This window comes from Schistocerca serialis, chromosome 2 (assembly GCF_023864345.2).
Source record: "Schistocerca serialis cubense isolate TAMUIC-IGC-003099 chromosome 2, iqSchSeri2.2, whole genome shotgun sequence".
In the NCBI taxonomy this organism is placed as follows: Eukaryota; Metazoa; Arthropoda; class Insecta; order Orthoptera; family Acrididae; genus Schistocerca; species Schistocerca serialis.
In genome coordinates this window covers 403497553-403513496 of record NC_064639.1, presented here as the reverse complement: position 1 = coordinate 403513496, position 15944 = coordinate 403497553, and positions in this window count along the sequence as shown.

Genomic DNA, 15944 nt, shown 5'->3' with positions numbered 1-15944 from the left:
ACTGTATTCAATTACATACACATTGTACAAGATGGATATTTTCACCTTCATCACTCAAGAGAATGACAGGATGTTTGCTTTGAAAAACGTACCTGTCGGTTTCCTGCCCTACTGCTTGTCCTACCAGCGTTCACGCTATGTCCTCGTCAAGTTAAACCTTGGGCCTCTCCTCCCGGCCAAGCGTCGATTCACCACAGCACATCTTCTTGTACGCTCTAGACAGTAATTACTTCGAATGCAATTTATCACTCTACAGCGAAGTGTTCGATAAAATCAATCTACGTGGTAGCCGACAAAATGTCGAGCACGGTGCTAGGTCGCAGTCAGGACAAGTCACGAGGGAAATTTTCTGCGAGGCAGATTGTCCAGGGCAAGAAGTTTTAACGACGTGAAATATTTTACACGACCTTATATGATACAGGAAGGCTGTTCCAGCTGAGAACTCCAACTAAAACTAAAGAAACGATGCGGTCTTCGCATTAGCTATCTTCAAAATGGTTCAAAGGGCTCTGAGCACTATGGGAGTTAACTACAGTGGTCATCAGTCCCCTAGAACTTAGAACTACTTAAACCTAACTAACCTAAGGACATCACACACATCCATGCCCGAGGCAGGATTCGAACCTGCGACCGTAGCAGTCGCGCGGTTCCGGACTGAGCGCCTAGAACCGCTAGACCACCGCGGCCGGCTAGCTATCTTCAGCGGGAAGTTAGGTTTCTTTACTGTTTCCAGAGCCCAGACTATTACGTTGCAGGTACATATTCCAACAACCGGCAGTGATAAGCTTGGAGCCTGACAGCTCTTTCAGGCGCCAGATAATCGCTGGAATTAAGAAGTTTCACTTTTCAGTACATCAGCGTGCTTTATCGAATTCAACAAAGTTTGGCCGAATTGCTGGAATTTTTTTTCCCACTTTGAGATGTGCGGCAAGAAAGACATCGACTAGTGTAGAAAATCTGCGTTGTTCTTATCCCTACATCGACTGGTGCAGTCTGATGTTAACTGTTGGGGAAATCGGACGGAGAGAGAGTGTTTCAACGGGCAGCGTTGTAGTGAAAGAAATTGTTGCTTGTACTAAAAAAAAACTGAAGTGTAGTATAAGTCAGGAAGCTGACCAAAACGTCAGCAAAGAATGAATTGGCAGTTCTATTTCCTTACGTAGACAATTGAGTTGGTGTTTGTGAGGAAGTAGATCTCCCGAGAATTTGTTTTACTCGGTGATGCTCACTGTCGGAACCTTAATGATGTTATGATTTGCAACGTCAGTTGTCGGCCTCCAAGATCATTCTGAAGTAGAAGAAAAACCTGGCCACCTTTTCGTCGCTCGTCAGGACTGCAGCAGGCGGCTGCCTAGATCTGGGGCAGGCGTAGGTACAGAAAGAGGTCGTAATTTGATAAGTTGAAAAGTTGTTACGCCCCTGGTCGGTAGGTCGAAATAGCCGGCGTGGCACAGGCAGACAATGCGGTGACCATCTTAAAGAAAGATCAAGAGTGCATTGACTAGTCCTATATTTAGAACCAAAAGAGCTAGTTCCCGCACAGCATGTACTCAAGTAAGCTACGGTCCGCTCGGCAGATGGCTATGATTCCCGATCGGAACGGCTACGAAACAGTGCCGCGAATTTGTATAGTAGGATGTTTTTACAAGAGCGTAAGCTCGCCAGGACTACCTGAGCCTGTGAAGTTGCCTAGTGAACTGGTATCAGACGCTGCGCCTCTTCCTCCATAGAATTTTGGCACCAATATTGTGCGAGCACTGGAAAATATAGGTCTCAAAGTAGAAATAATTCTGGGACCTACGTCTCGGATAACTCAACTGCTAGAACACTCTCAATGAATGGCACTCGGCACTGTCATGACTGAAAACAAAATCGTTATCAGCTCGACCTGAGTGTAACAGATGAGAACCTTGTAAACACAAACATTCCGCAACACGAAAAGAGAAAGAAATCCCTTTACAATATTTGTGCGATTCAGGCACAAATTCCAAGACATATCGTCGTGTTATACTTGTGCTGGTCTACCGCCGCTGATTCTGGGCCGCGCAGCGGCACAAGTATCCACGGCTGTTCACCGGCACATCTTATATGTGGACTGTCTCTTTCGCAGACAGTGCGGTAAGTGGTTTCCGCCTTTCTGCAGCTCCGAACCGGCACAAAGGCAACGAGCGCGCAGACTCTCTTGTAATATCAGTGGAACAATGCGGGGGCAGCGGTTAGCAGCTGCGATCCGCGGCGATACACAGGGGGCTGGCATTGTGGCGGCGAGTAATGGAGTGGAAGGCGAGGAGGGCGACTCATCACGTGATGGAGGCGCCTCTCTGTGGGCGCCGCCTTTCATGTGTACCGCCGCCCTCAAAGACGGCCGCCGCGCCCTCACGCCTCTGACCCGCTCTCCTCGACTGTGTACTCAGGTCGCACTGCCTGCTGCTCAACTATTCTCGCACCAGTTATCGTCAATTCCCACTTTTCCGTCTCCAAATTCGATCCATCAAATCGTGTGTCCTCATAGAGCTTCGGTGCGACAAAGCGAGTGTAACGTTTCCATCAGGGACCAACAGTTTACTACGCAATTATTTTTGTTGGAAGTTTTTGGATTGGATCCAGTCACTTACAACCAAGCGAGTTCTATAGGACGAGCTGTGTTTTAGAAATCCATAATAAATACAATTGTGCAGTACTCTGCGCGGATCGTTTTATGAAACCGATCACCCAGAAAAAATGTACGAAGATGTACGAAAACCATAATGGAACTAATCTTAAGAGTCGGTCGAGTTGAAGCGTCCACAGGTAGCGGACGCAATAGAGTGAAAGTGTGCCCGACCTCGGAATCGGATACGTTGAAATGTTCAACTTTACATGATTTAGTCTATAGCGAGTGTGCACAGGGTCAGATGAAGTGAATCATTCTAACGATGTAATGAAGATCCTGTGTATCTCGTGATTTACCACTGATACGGAACTCCCATCAGCACAGGATGGGATGCAAGATAAAAGTTATCTACAAAAAGTGTCATACAGTATATTATGTTTAATAACATACCTACTTATCAAGCAAAGTTATTCATCTATCAAAACCTTAAACATGGCTGCCAAACAGCAACTGCGTAAATCTGAAGGGTTTGAAAAATCAGCCAACAAGTTGTAAAACAAAGGTTTATTGGCCCTTGACCTTCGATATTTTCTTCTGAAGAAGATATTTTTTAACATATCAATACCTAGGTCAAGGGCCAATATACCTTCGTTTTTCAACTGGTTGGATGATTTTTCAACCTCTTCATTCATCTATCTTTTTCTACACATACTTCAATTACAGTCTCCCACGGCTGTTTCTGTCTGTGTGTACAGATTAATCTCAAGAACTGTACGGATTTTGATATAGTTTTCACCAATAGACTAATTCTCAAGGAAGGTATGTGTATATACTTTGTATATATTTCGTGAAAATTGGCAAAACTATGACGAATTAAAGTACCCCGCCCCTGTGAGAAAGTTGCCACTGCCATACAGCAGTGAATGGCAGAGCTCTCTCGCGGAAAGTTTGTGGGCACAGCAGGCAGTGCGAGGCGGGCGTGAGCTACCGCTACCGGGAATCTGGCGCGAGCCACCGCCGGCTTTCTAAACGACCTGCAACGCAGAATGCATCACTTACTTAGCTAATAAGAACAGATCTTTTGATGTTGAGTCAATGATTAAAAGGTGTGAATGGAAATGCGGGACGAAGCCACAACGCGTCTCCCGTCATAACCACGAGGTATCGGTCCAAATGGCAATTAAATACAGAATTCATGTCTTCCGAGAACTTTCACCGTGTGTGAAGCTGAAAATCGATGAAGTCATCTGAAAGTGAGGATATTCAGTTACGTAATATTGTTTCTTGAATTATATTGATAACTTTACAGTAACCCAAAACAAAATTACTGCTACACCAAGTCATCCAGCAGTAGATACTAGTGCTACCCATGGGAAGCTGGGGAGGGTCGCCAGTGTATGTTGTTTGAACGAAACAGATCGCGGAAGTGGTAAGAACGGTGCAATGCGGCAAGTTCAACGGAAAGCGTTGAATGTCATACGCAATACGTAATAGTATAGCCTGCTCTATTGTTCTGCCGATAGACCAGTGGACAATAAATAAGTTAGCAGCGTCCTTGATGGACAGAGGCATAAAGAAAAATACAGGCTGCATGTAATCCTTCCTGGTATCAGGAACATTAGATACGGCATCCGGTAAAGGGACTGAATAGTTACCGGCAACGTTATAGCCAACAAGCGACCCACTAAGTCCTAAGAGATTCGGTATACTAGTCGAGGAATACTAGAAAACAGCTGCTGTCACAACCTGTCATTACCTTCCGGTTTTGAAAAAAAAAAAAAAAAACATCGGCGTCAAAGATCACGACCCGGTTTCCGCATCGGACTTGGTGAAACTGATACAACACTCGAAAATGGGAAATTTTATCTATAGGTAGCACACCCAAAACCTAGCAGTTTCTGAGACATTGGAGACTAAGTGACTTCGATTCTGTGTACTTGAGGTGCAAGCTACGTGGGACGGTGCCTATAGTCGTTAAGATCTGCGTTCAGATCACTCTTCCATGACTTGAAATCACAATTCTTGCCATTTTTTTTTACTCCTCCTCAATAAAAAGAAAGTTTTCACGGAATTCATACGTTATTACTTTAAATAAAATAAATTTTACCGTGGGCAAGGAATAGAAGCAATCAGCGTACATTACTACGATTTTGATGACATGTTTTCAATGTCTCAGAAACTGTTAGTTCGTGGGCCTATCTAGTAATTATTTCAGCTAGCCTGAAACGTATCCGGCGTCATGACTTCTCACCTCGATATTTTCGAAAACGAAAGCGAAACGGGAATGAGTTCCGAATGCCCCCGACTTCATGCCGAAGCTATTCGAAATCGGCGTGTCGCAGTGTCTGACCTCTCACTGTGAGACGATTTTCACTGCTTCTCTACATCCACATTTATATTCCGCAGGTGAGCTTATCGTGTGTGACCAAGGGGAACTACGCAAGTGGCAACTGATTCAGTTTCACGATAGCAGGTCCCTATCGCACAAAAGGATTAGAAACATGATGTACGACACTGTCACAGAAATCGACCTGCGGTCAGTTACCTGACAAGCAAACACGGGCCCATGGACGGAGCTGCAACGAATCTGCATCCCAAAGAAGAAACACATACGCCGAAATATGTCGTCACATCATGGCACTCATTCGGCCATGTTCTTGAAGAAACGAACAGGCACAAAAACTAATAACATTGTTGACTCGGAAGTTCAAAAAAATGGCTCTGAGCACTATGGGACTTAACATCTGAGGTCATCAGTCCCCTAGAACTTAGAACTACTTAAACCTAAGCACACCACACACATCCATGCCCGAGGCAGGATTCGAACCTGCGACCGTAGCGCCTAGAACCGCTCCGCCACACCGGCCGGCGACACGGAAGTTCCAAAGAGTGTTAGTCGCCTGCGTCCGAAGGGGCTACTTCATTCGTACGCAATTGACGCATTTCGTCCATGATGTACGAGACTTGTGCGTTTGATATATCTCTTCGGTCTTAGAAACTGACAGGTACAGGTGTCCTATATTTCTGTTGCTGACGCAGATGAAATGTGCGGCAACAAAGTCCCTGAAATAACAGCAAGGGGGGCCTCTGTTTCTAATGTTCTCATCCGCAGCCACAGCCACATCACCACCCATTGCGTTACACGTCCTCCCTCAATGAGACTCCTAGAAGACGTTTAGGATTCCCCCCCCCCCCTCCCCAGTGTGGTCAGAGGTTTTATTTAATCACCAACGTTTCTCTGTTTCCTGCCCAAGTTTCGACAGTTAAAATTTATGCCATCTGCACGATTCGAACTTTATCGTTCAGTAGTGGCAGGCAGATACGACGGTAGATCACAACAAACTATAGCCAGTATTGATGCTTCAAGAGTTCTACATTGCCTTACGTACCTACTGTCATGTGGATGCTACCAATTTATGACGACGGAAATTAAAGATAACCCTCATTCACGACACTCTTCGACGTCTACCGCAGGATTAATTCATCATGAATTCGTGCCACAGGGACAAATTGTTAATCGATGGTATTATCGAGGCGTGTTGCGACGCTTGCGAGAAAATGTGAGGAAGAAACGGCCTGAATGTGACGAGACAATTAATGGCTCATGCATCACGGCAATACGCATTCATTCCTGTTGGTGCGTGACTATTCCATCAAAAACGAAATCGCTGTGCTGCCTCATCCTCCGTACTCTCCAGACCCGGCCCCTGCGGACATTTTTTATTTCCAAAGTTAAAAACCCCGCTGAAACGACGAGGATTTGCAACGATAGACGATATAAAAGAAAATTCGCAGACGGCGCTTCGCGCGATCCAACTTCCGGAAGTGGACACGGCGTTGGGAGCGGCGCATCAGTTGTGGAGGAGAGTGTTTCGAAGAAGACCGTGCACAATAAGTACATCGTATGTCTGCTGGACCGCGGGCTTAAGACGACGAATGTTCCACGCACTGAGTGGGAGCACCAGTTCTTTGAGTGATTTTGGAGTAGGCAATGTATTTTTTGCAAATAATATTCTGTTGACATAACAGATCACGTTATTATCACGATCGTGCAAGCGGGCGAGTAGTATTCACAGTAAATGAAACGTAACGGAACCGCCAGAATAATTTCAAGGAAACCAAGGAAAATTAAATTCATGAGGAGCCTGGGCCTTACTACGTTTCTAGTTTCTTAACTAGCACGTCCGTTCACCTAGTACTTGTCAATCGTAAGTTGCGGGTGTGGCGTCAAGACACTCTAGAAGCGAAGAGCGATGTAGATAGGCAGCTGAACGACTTCTGACATCCCTCAGCTATGAAGCTTAGATACGTTTCCACCTACTTCTACATACGTACTCCGCAAGCCGCCATACGGCGCGTGCTGTACGGTACCTTGTGCCACTACTAGCCATTCTGTTTTCTGTTACACACCCTACTTTAGCGAATAAAAACGACTGTCTCTATGCATCTGTACGAGTCCTAATTTCTCCTTGTATTTCTTCTCACACGAAATATACGTTGGTGGCAATAGAATCGTTCTGTAGTCAGCCGCAAACGCCGATTCTCTAAACTTTTTTAAGTTTACTCAGAGACGAGACATATTCTCCCGACGAACATACTGCGACTTATACAGGGTGGAGCAAATAAAAGTGGCCTGGATAACAAAGTGCCAGCGTACAACGAAACATAGCAGAGAAGGAAGGAACTACAATATCAACCTGACTATGGCAGATGATGAAAGTAACCATCATTCATCTCTTGGCATGTTTGTACCCTGGTCAGCAAGTTGCTGAAGGCGGATCGAAGCTGGGCTGCTGCACTTGCTGCAGTCTCACCCGAAATGATCTGCTGCAGTTCTTGAAGACTGAGGGATGTTGCGGTAACCTTAGACTTGACGACTACCCACGCAAATCAGGTGACCTGGGTGGCCAGCTAGGGCTGCGATCTGATTGACCTCTGCTAACAACTCTGCCGGGCGTGAAGACTGTGTAAATGCGCTTCAAGGTTAGGCCGACTGTATGGGAAGTTGCACCATAACGCTGGAGGTAACTATAGGCCTCTTCCTCCCCCGTTAATGCTCACACAAATGGTTTCAAACGTTGGCAATATAACGTGCAGAAGGCAGTGTGTGATCAAAGAAGATGGGACCAATAACGAGGTGTGCAGACACTGCGCACCATACCCAGAACTTCTGATCACGCAATTGTGTTTCGCGGAAGTTATGCTGATTCTCTGCTGTCCAGAAAGTGTGAGTCTGTGAGTTGACATAACCAATCAGGTGAAACCAGGCTTCATCATACATAAAGAACAGATCCATCTGCAAGCCATTCATCGTTATCTTAGTGAACAGCCACTCACAAAACCGGAGGCGCTGAGGAGCATCTGCTGGTTTTAATGCATGAACAACAGACACTCGGGATGGATGCATGTGCAGGTCCACGTGGAGTAAGCGTCCGTATATCAACGTGATACGCCGGTCTCTTGTGACAAGCGTCGAGTTGATTTGGTAGGACTCTGCAGCATTTTCTGGTGTGGCTTGTTCAAAACAGATCCTGTGTGACGCCATTTTCGGACTACGCGTTGCATGGCACTCTTTGCTGGCACTATGACACCATTAAACTTCTCAGCAAACAACTGACTACAGCGTTTCCACGACTCTGTTGTCATGTAACTTTCCACAAAGAACACCCGTGCTGCACTGTGAGTACCGTGGTCCCCTTTGCACTGCTCAACTCACAATGACATAGCCCGCACTACGTTCTGAAGCGGTGTAGATCACGCGGTGGGCGTACGAATGGTGTCCGCGTCACAGGGTATGGTTATATGCACACATTCACGCTCAATCGTATCCAACCGTCCTGGCCTCTTTCATTTTTTGCACCTTGTATATTCACAAATACCGAACCGTTAAAATAACGAACCGTTAAGGACAACGGTTGTGAACACTTTAGATGGGACAGTAAAAAAAAAAAAATTATTACGAATCGTCTGCAGCAGCGTGCATTAGAGAACTGACAGGGTCCGCACACGTGTTAATGGTACGTCGCGGTTCCATTGCACGACACGCGAGGCGTAGGAAAAGGGCGTAAGAGTACTCACGAAGAACCGGATAAATAACTGTAAGTGTGGCAACATCGGGGACTGAATCTACGCAAAGCTAAGTTGGTCGGAGTAAAATGGGAAAGTATCCGCGCAGATGGAGACTATCACGTTGTGTCGACACAATAAAATGTTCCTTGGGTATTAGCTGCGTCGGTCCGCGTGGGACGAGACGGAACATCTTGCAGACGCCGCGGATCAATGCAGTGAAGTCTCCCGGGAAAATATACTACGAACTATTTAACGTAATCGACTAAACCACACACAAGAACAAGGCAAAAGAAACTGAAGCTAGACTGCATCGAATTTTAATTAAATTTCTTACTTTTGCAACGGACTGTTCGTCTGATAAACAAATTCTATGAAAAAGTTATGCACGAATCGCGGACACATCTATCTGTCGTGTTAACAGGACCGCAGAACGACAATAATTTCGGTTGCACACTGAGCTCTAATAAAAGTCGTAATAACTTGACTCGCTTTTTGAAATGAAGTATAAAAAATTCACGCTCGCGATTTGAAACCCATTCGTCTAATTTTCACATATTCATGCAGTCACGGGCCACGTGACACGAGTACCGGCATAATGTCCACATTAAATTAACGAGAATAACTTCAATTTCCGCATTTTACGCAGCGTGAGTTAAATGAAAATGGAAGAGATTAGCATCAGAATCGCGCTGACGCGTTCGGCCTTTTATGTCGATCAGCTCGCTGAGGGCACAAATGGAACTGAAAAGCTGGCGCACGTAATAGTTAATTTCCTCCAGTTCCGAACGCTGTTCTATTGTAGCGCCGGTGTGCGCGCCGCCCACCGAAAAGGCACGAACTCTCAATTGCAAATCCACATCCACAACATAACAACAATATACGCTATCGTTTCCCATAAGTGATAATATGGTCAGAATAATCGCCCTTTACGGTACATCTTGATCGCAAAAGGAAAATCAAAACAACATAATTTTACACATAAAACGTCGCTACGTGCAGAGTTTTTAAAATCTGCGTTACTTCATGTGCACGAATCGCAACTGTGCCGCACAGAATGTGCGCACATATTGGTCTTCTTGCAACCAAGCGCACTGCCAACGGCAGAAGAGACTCCTAAGCGATATCATACATAAAAAGTGTTACAGTGTGAAATCTAACAGCATTTGACATCGCAGCATGGTCTTGTCCTCATACTGAGGTGTACACTGTTGTATAAGTACCTTCTAGTCGAAAAATGGAAAGAGCGGACATCTGGTTTAGAACCTATTACGAGGACCATTGTAACTAACATCACCACCATCAACTCATACATACTGAAGCATTAATGCACATGGTAGAGAGTCTGACTTCCTCGGGCCTGGGCAGAAATAACGTATATTTCAAGAAAATTACGTTCTGTTGTTGCATTTTGCAGAGATAGCTTAGTGTCAACTAGATCTGCAAGATTACTCTTGTTTCCACAGCTTTTAAAAACAGCCGTACACCGTTTGTTTCATTTAGATCAGGTGTAGTTAGCCTTTTCTACCTACCACTCACTTTCGTATCTCAGTTAGTAGTAAAACCTCTTAAAGCCGGTTTCACAGCAATGGTGATTCACAAAGCAGGGAAGTGCTTACACAGTTTATAAAACAGACTTACAGCAAGTTAAAGCATATAATAATAATTGGTTACCAAATAGTATATGTCAACATTTTGTGAGAAACCAATCAAAATGTTTTTAAAACCCCTACCATCCACCGCCCACCACGAAACGCCCATTGATGGGAGGTAGGGTTCAAATGGTTCAAATGGCTCTGAGCACTATGGGACTTAACATCTACGGCCATCAGTCCCCTAGAACTTAGAACTACTTAAACCTAACTAACCTAAGGACAGCACACAACACTCAGTCATCACGAGGCAGAGAAAATCCCTGACCCCGCCGGGAATCGAACCCGAGAACCCGGGCGTGGGAAGCGAGAACGCTACCGCACGACCACGAGCTGCGGACGATGGGACGTAGGGACCAAACTGATTACCACTAGTTTAGGTGATTAAACTGGAACACAGTGGTTTCAAAAAGCTCTTTGTTTTCGTCGACTTGTCGCCAAAGGAAATTCATTCAGAGCTGATGTGAGTTTATAATTAGTTTTCTTCTTCACAACTGGAGCACGTTCCAAAGCACAGGCAATCACACCGAAAAGGTGCACAGAACAGGCGATAGACGATTAAACGCGTAAGACACAGACTATCAGGAAACTTTGTGCACAATGGGAGCCATATTTATTGAATGAAAATACGAAAACTAATTTATAAGCGACGTTTGGATCGCTTTAAAAGTAACCAAACTTATCTAGTGGGTTGATTTCTTATTTTCCAAGGGACTCAACGAAATGAATAATTGGCCAAAACAGTCGCTGAGAATCCACAACATTATGGCCCATGTTTTCTGGGATTTAGAAGGGATTGTTCTGTTAGACTGCGTTTTAAAGAGAAAAAGAAAACCGATGAGCAGTACAGGCGTCTGCTGCTCGGAAAATTATGAAAAAAAGGTATCTTCACTGCACACTTTTATACACGCCTTTTGGCAACTGAGGGATTTGCTGTACCACTTAGCGAACAGCCCTGATACATTTGATCCTTACTGATTTATGCAGTCGCCATGCCTGAACAAAATTATGACATTTGAGTCAGATCTTTGTAGCAGTTGCAGAACATCACTTTGCAGTCCTTTACAGAAGAGCACTTCAGCAGTGGTCCGTCCAAAGTAATGGAAGTGTTTTCGGTTCAGTTAACCGCAGGTAACTGGTTAGCGGCGCATTGCCCCGAGACAGTGACAGTACGAGTCAGTCAGAATGGTCGCAACACCACTCCACGAATATCATGTGGGATGCTGCCATGAAACGAAAGACGACTAAGCTTGCAGGGCAATCCCAAATTAGCGTAGCTATTACAAACGGATGTAGCTATCGAATGAACACAGAATTAGAGAGAAAGTAAACTCTCAAAATTTCGATCACCACACATGCCCCGGTGGACGGGCGGTGATGCATTGGTGAAAAGTGACATGTCATGAGTGAGAATTGCGGATCCCGAAGAGAACGCATTCTGCATCCTAGAATTTAATAACTGTTATGTCGTCATAGTGCAGAGAAGATATCGTCAGTGATACAACGGCACATCCTCACAATAGGGTACGGATGCTTGCACATTTCTAAATCAATGTCTTCCAAACAGGTGGATCAGTCGCACTGGACATGACGACTTTGTGTTCTGCTCTTGGTTACCTGTACCTACGGACCTCACACCCATGGATTCCTTTTTGTGGTGTTATGTGAAATATCTAGTGGATGTGCATCTTTTGCCGAAAACCATTCCAGAACTCAAATGCACATTTCTATCGCGTTCGCGTTGTGTATTCCGCATTTGCTTCAGACTGTAAGGCGTGAAATAGGTTATCGCTCAGAAGTCCGTGTCTCACACGCAAAACATCTATAAATTACGTAATTTTATTTTCATTTTCTTTCTGATTTTCTGTAGTTCCCCACGGTTTGCAGCTATGCATGAAGTAGTTATAGCTGTTTGTAATCGCTGTATTCATTTTGAATTGTTCTATATTGCTAGGGGCGGTTTAGTGTGCAAATATTTATTGTCTCTGAACTGTATCCATACGCCGAGGGAAGTGTCACCACAATCGATTAGCTACAGCACCAGCTTTTTAATGATATGATCTTGCACGCCACCAAGAAACGTCGCGTAAGAAGAAAGAATGAGAAACGACACTAACTCTGCCGGCCGGTGTGGCCGTGCGGTTCTAGGCGCTTCAGTCTGGAACCGCGTGACCGCTACGGTCGCAGGTTCGAATCCTGCCTCGGGCATGGATGTGTGTGATGCCCTTAGGTTAGTTAGGTTTAATTAGTTCTAAGTTCTAGGGGACTGATGACCACAGATGTTAAGTCCCATACTGCTCAGAGCCATTTGAACCATTTTTGACACTAACTGTGCAATTATGCATACTCGGCTAATACGTTCACGCGGTGATGCTTTTCTTATTACGCTAACTACAGTAAGTACGTTGCGAGTAAGGGGTGCGCAGAAAGAGGAAATATAAACATTATCGTGGCACTCCTTTTGTTCATCTGTCACAACGACTGCGTGTATTGCTCTGGCAAAAAAAAAAATCACTGACAGCAGAATGTTGCATTACGTGACGTTTCTTCCGCTGCTGTAAGAAGCACAATGGGAGAACTGTGCGTGAGGAAAAACCGGGTCAGGCGACCGGGAGCCGTTGACTTCGCGTGTCATACGTAATGAAGGGCAACAGTAGCTTAGCCACAAGGCCCGCCCACGGGATTCACTCTCAACAGCAAAGCTCTCAACACAAGCAGCTGGAAATAAAGCTACAAAATAAGAATCTAATAAAACGCTCGGACGGGCCAAACCACATCTTCGTTAAAAACTTACGACAGATATAGTATTCGAGGCCACTCAAATACTCAGAAAGTAAGAAAATTAATGAGAATGAATACTCAAGTAGTCTATTTGTCAGTCCCTTCGATATGAGCAACCCATGACTACATGTTTGTTTGAAAGCAAATTAAGTAAGAACATAGATATAAATCTGAATTTCTAAAAGAGTGCAAAATTGTGTTGGGGGTGGAGGGAGGGGGGCGGGAAGGCGGGAAGGGAGGGGAGGGGAGGGACGAAAGACATGGAATTGACTGTATGACGAGTTTCTATATGATGGAGACAAATTAAGCCTTTTTGGTCATCATTCAGCACCGCTGATAAAATGGCAATTTCCATTTCCTTCTCACCTACTTATCGTCATAAATAGTTTCTTGTTTCTCAGACAGGTGTAAACAAAGAATTTTTGTGCTCAATCCCGTCGTTTCGTATACTTTAACCACAATTATATTTGGAACCGAGCACCAAACACAGCACGCTGTAGCCATTGAGTTGCTTTTGTTCTTTAAATAACGTTTTTCTGACTAATTACTAACTATTTATAAGTTCCTACAATATTTATTAGTTAACCATTCCGACTACACAACAAAAACACGATGGATGGAGAACAGTTGTCTCAAGTGGACTGTACGAAGAATGGTTGAAAGTGCTCAAGATAACATCACCTTACCCGTATTCTAAATAATCACCAAGTTAAAAATAGCAAACAGAAGTATTAGAATCGTGTGAACAATATGAGAACGTGTTTTTCAATTACAAATATTTTCTTTCTCCAGAGAAAATAATACCACATTTAAGCGAAACGTCCAAGGCTACTACTCTCTTAGTTCAACTAAGAGAAGAAGCTAAAAACGAATGGAACAGCTAGGGAAACTAAAATGTCAAACAGCAAAGGAAAAGTCAGGCGCCCACAGCTACCTTCATGCCTTCCTTAAGAGATCTCGTTGATGTTTAAAAATCATGTATTACATTACATGTTCCGAAACGACAATACGTGCATCGCCGGTAGCGTCGTACCATATTTCAAGACATGAACTGTCCCTTAATTTCCTGCTCTCCATAACATGTCGAGTAATGTCGTATTAACGCTTTAACGTACACTTAACAGATACTCTTATGCACACTACAGTTATAGATGTTCGCCTGGGATATCAAGCTACAAATTAACACAATTTTTCGGATGTTTCTTTGGTTATCAGACGAATACACGAACCGGAAATCTTCTGCCAAAGCTTCAAAATCCATAACATGTGCGTCATATGTCCAGCTTACTCGGATTTGGATGAAATGTACAGTGTGCCCGACAACAGATGAAACTGCCCACTTGTGGAGGAAAAGAAATATGGAAGAAATCTGATAATAAGATAAGCTATAAATATCATCAAGAACTGTGCAGAATGCCAATTAGGCATAAGTGTAGTAAGCATCTTTTCTTAAAGCCTTATACCTTAACGCAGCCTAAGAAGTCTATTCGAAGCGACGCAGACTCTGCGATGATCTAAATAAATGACTTTTCCCTACTTCAACAAGTCCTATCCGCACTGATTTTTCCATTAGCGTAGTATTATCACGCAAACAGACACGATCGTGTATGCAGCACAATGTACGTGATACATATGCTGCACATGAATGTAATGTGTGCATTATCTCATTTTTCTGGCCATTACAACGTTCTGCGTTTGTACACTCACTGCGGCTAACTGCTGTACGCTTGTGATGGGGATGCACACAGAAAAAGGACTCTTGATTAAGCGCTTCGTAATTGCCTCGTTGCGAACTGTTTCCTGAGAGTTAAAAAAACTTCAAATTAAGGCACTATTTACCGCCACCAAAAACATATGCGGGTCGGCTGTTAACGCAAGAATAAGAAGGAAAAAAGTAAGATTCCGGATTAACGACCAGTTGACAACAAGATAATTAGAAACGCAGCACAAATTCAGGTAGGACAAGGATGGGTAAGAAAGTTGGTTGTGTCCTGTTTAATGGAACAATCCAGACCAATAAGAGAAATTACGAAAAACCAAAATCAGTATGGGAATATGAGCCCTGCTCTTCCCATAGCAGGGTGAGTGTGCAAACCACTGCACAAAATAGAATGGTGTGACTTGGGCATTCAATGTCAATGGTTCAAGCCACAACCTGTTTGTTATCCCACCCAATATGATGGAACTCTGTGTGCAACTTCGAGATCGTCTGCACTTACACACAAAATGAGACCATTGCAAACGTTTGGGGAAACTATACCTGCATCTACATTGATATTCCGCAAGCCACCTGACGGAGTCTGGCAGAGGGTACTTCTGGCACCACTAACGGATCCTCCCTTCTCTGCTCCAATTGCGAATGGCGCATGGGAAGAATGACTGTCGGTAAAAGTAATATGTTGTCCAACTCTTCCCGGAAAGTAGTCTCTCGAAATTTCAATAGAAAACCTCTCCGTGATGCTCAACACCTCCTTTGTAGCGTCTCCCCCTGGAGTTTGTTGATGATCTCTGTAACGTTCTCGCGTCGACTAAATAACCCCGTGACGAAACGCGCCGCTCTTCCTTGGACCTTCTCTATCTCATCCATCAGTCCTAGCTCACAGGGGTAACAGGCTGACGAGCAATACTCAAAAATCGGTCGATCAAGCGCCTTGAAAGCTACTTCTTTCTTGGATGAGTTTCATTTCCTTTTCTTCCTATCAATTTTAGTCTGCGATCTGCTCTTCCTACTATTTGTTTTACGTTGTCGTTCCACTTATGGTAGTTCTGGATAGTTACTCCAAGATATTTTACGGTATATACCGTTTCCATCAATTTGCCATCAATTGCGTAATTGTACGGTAGTGGATTTC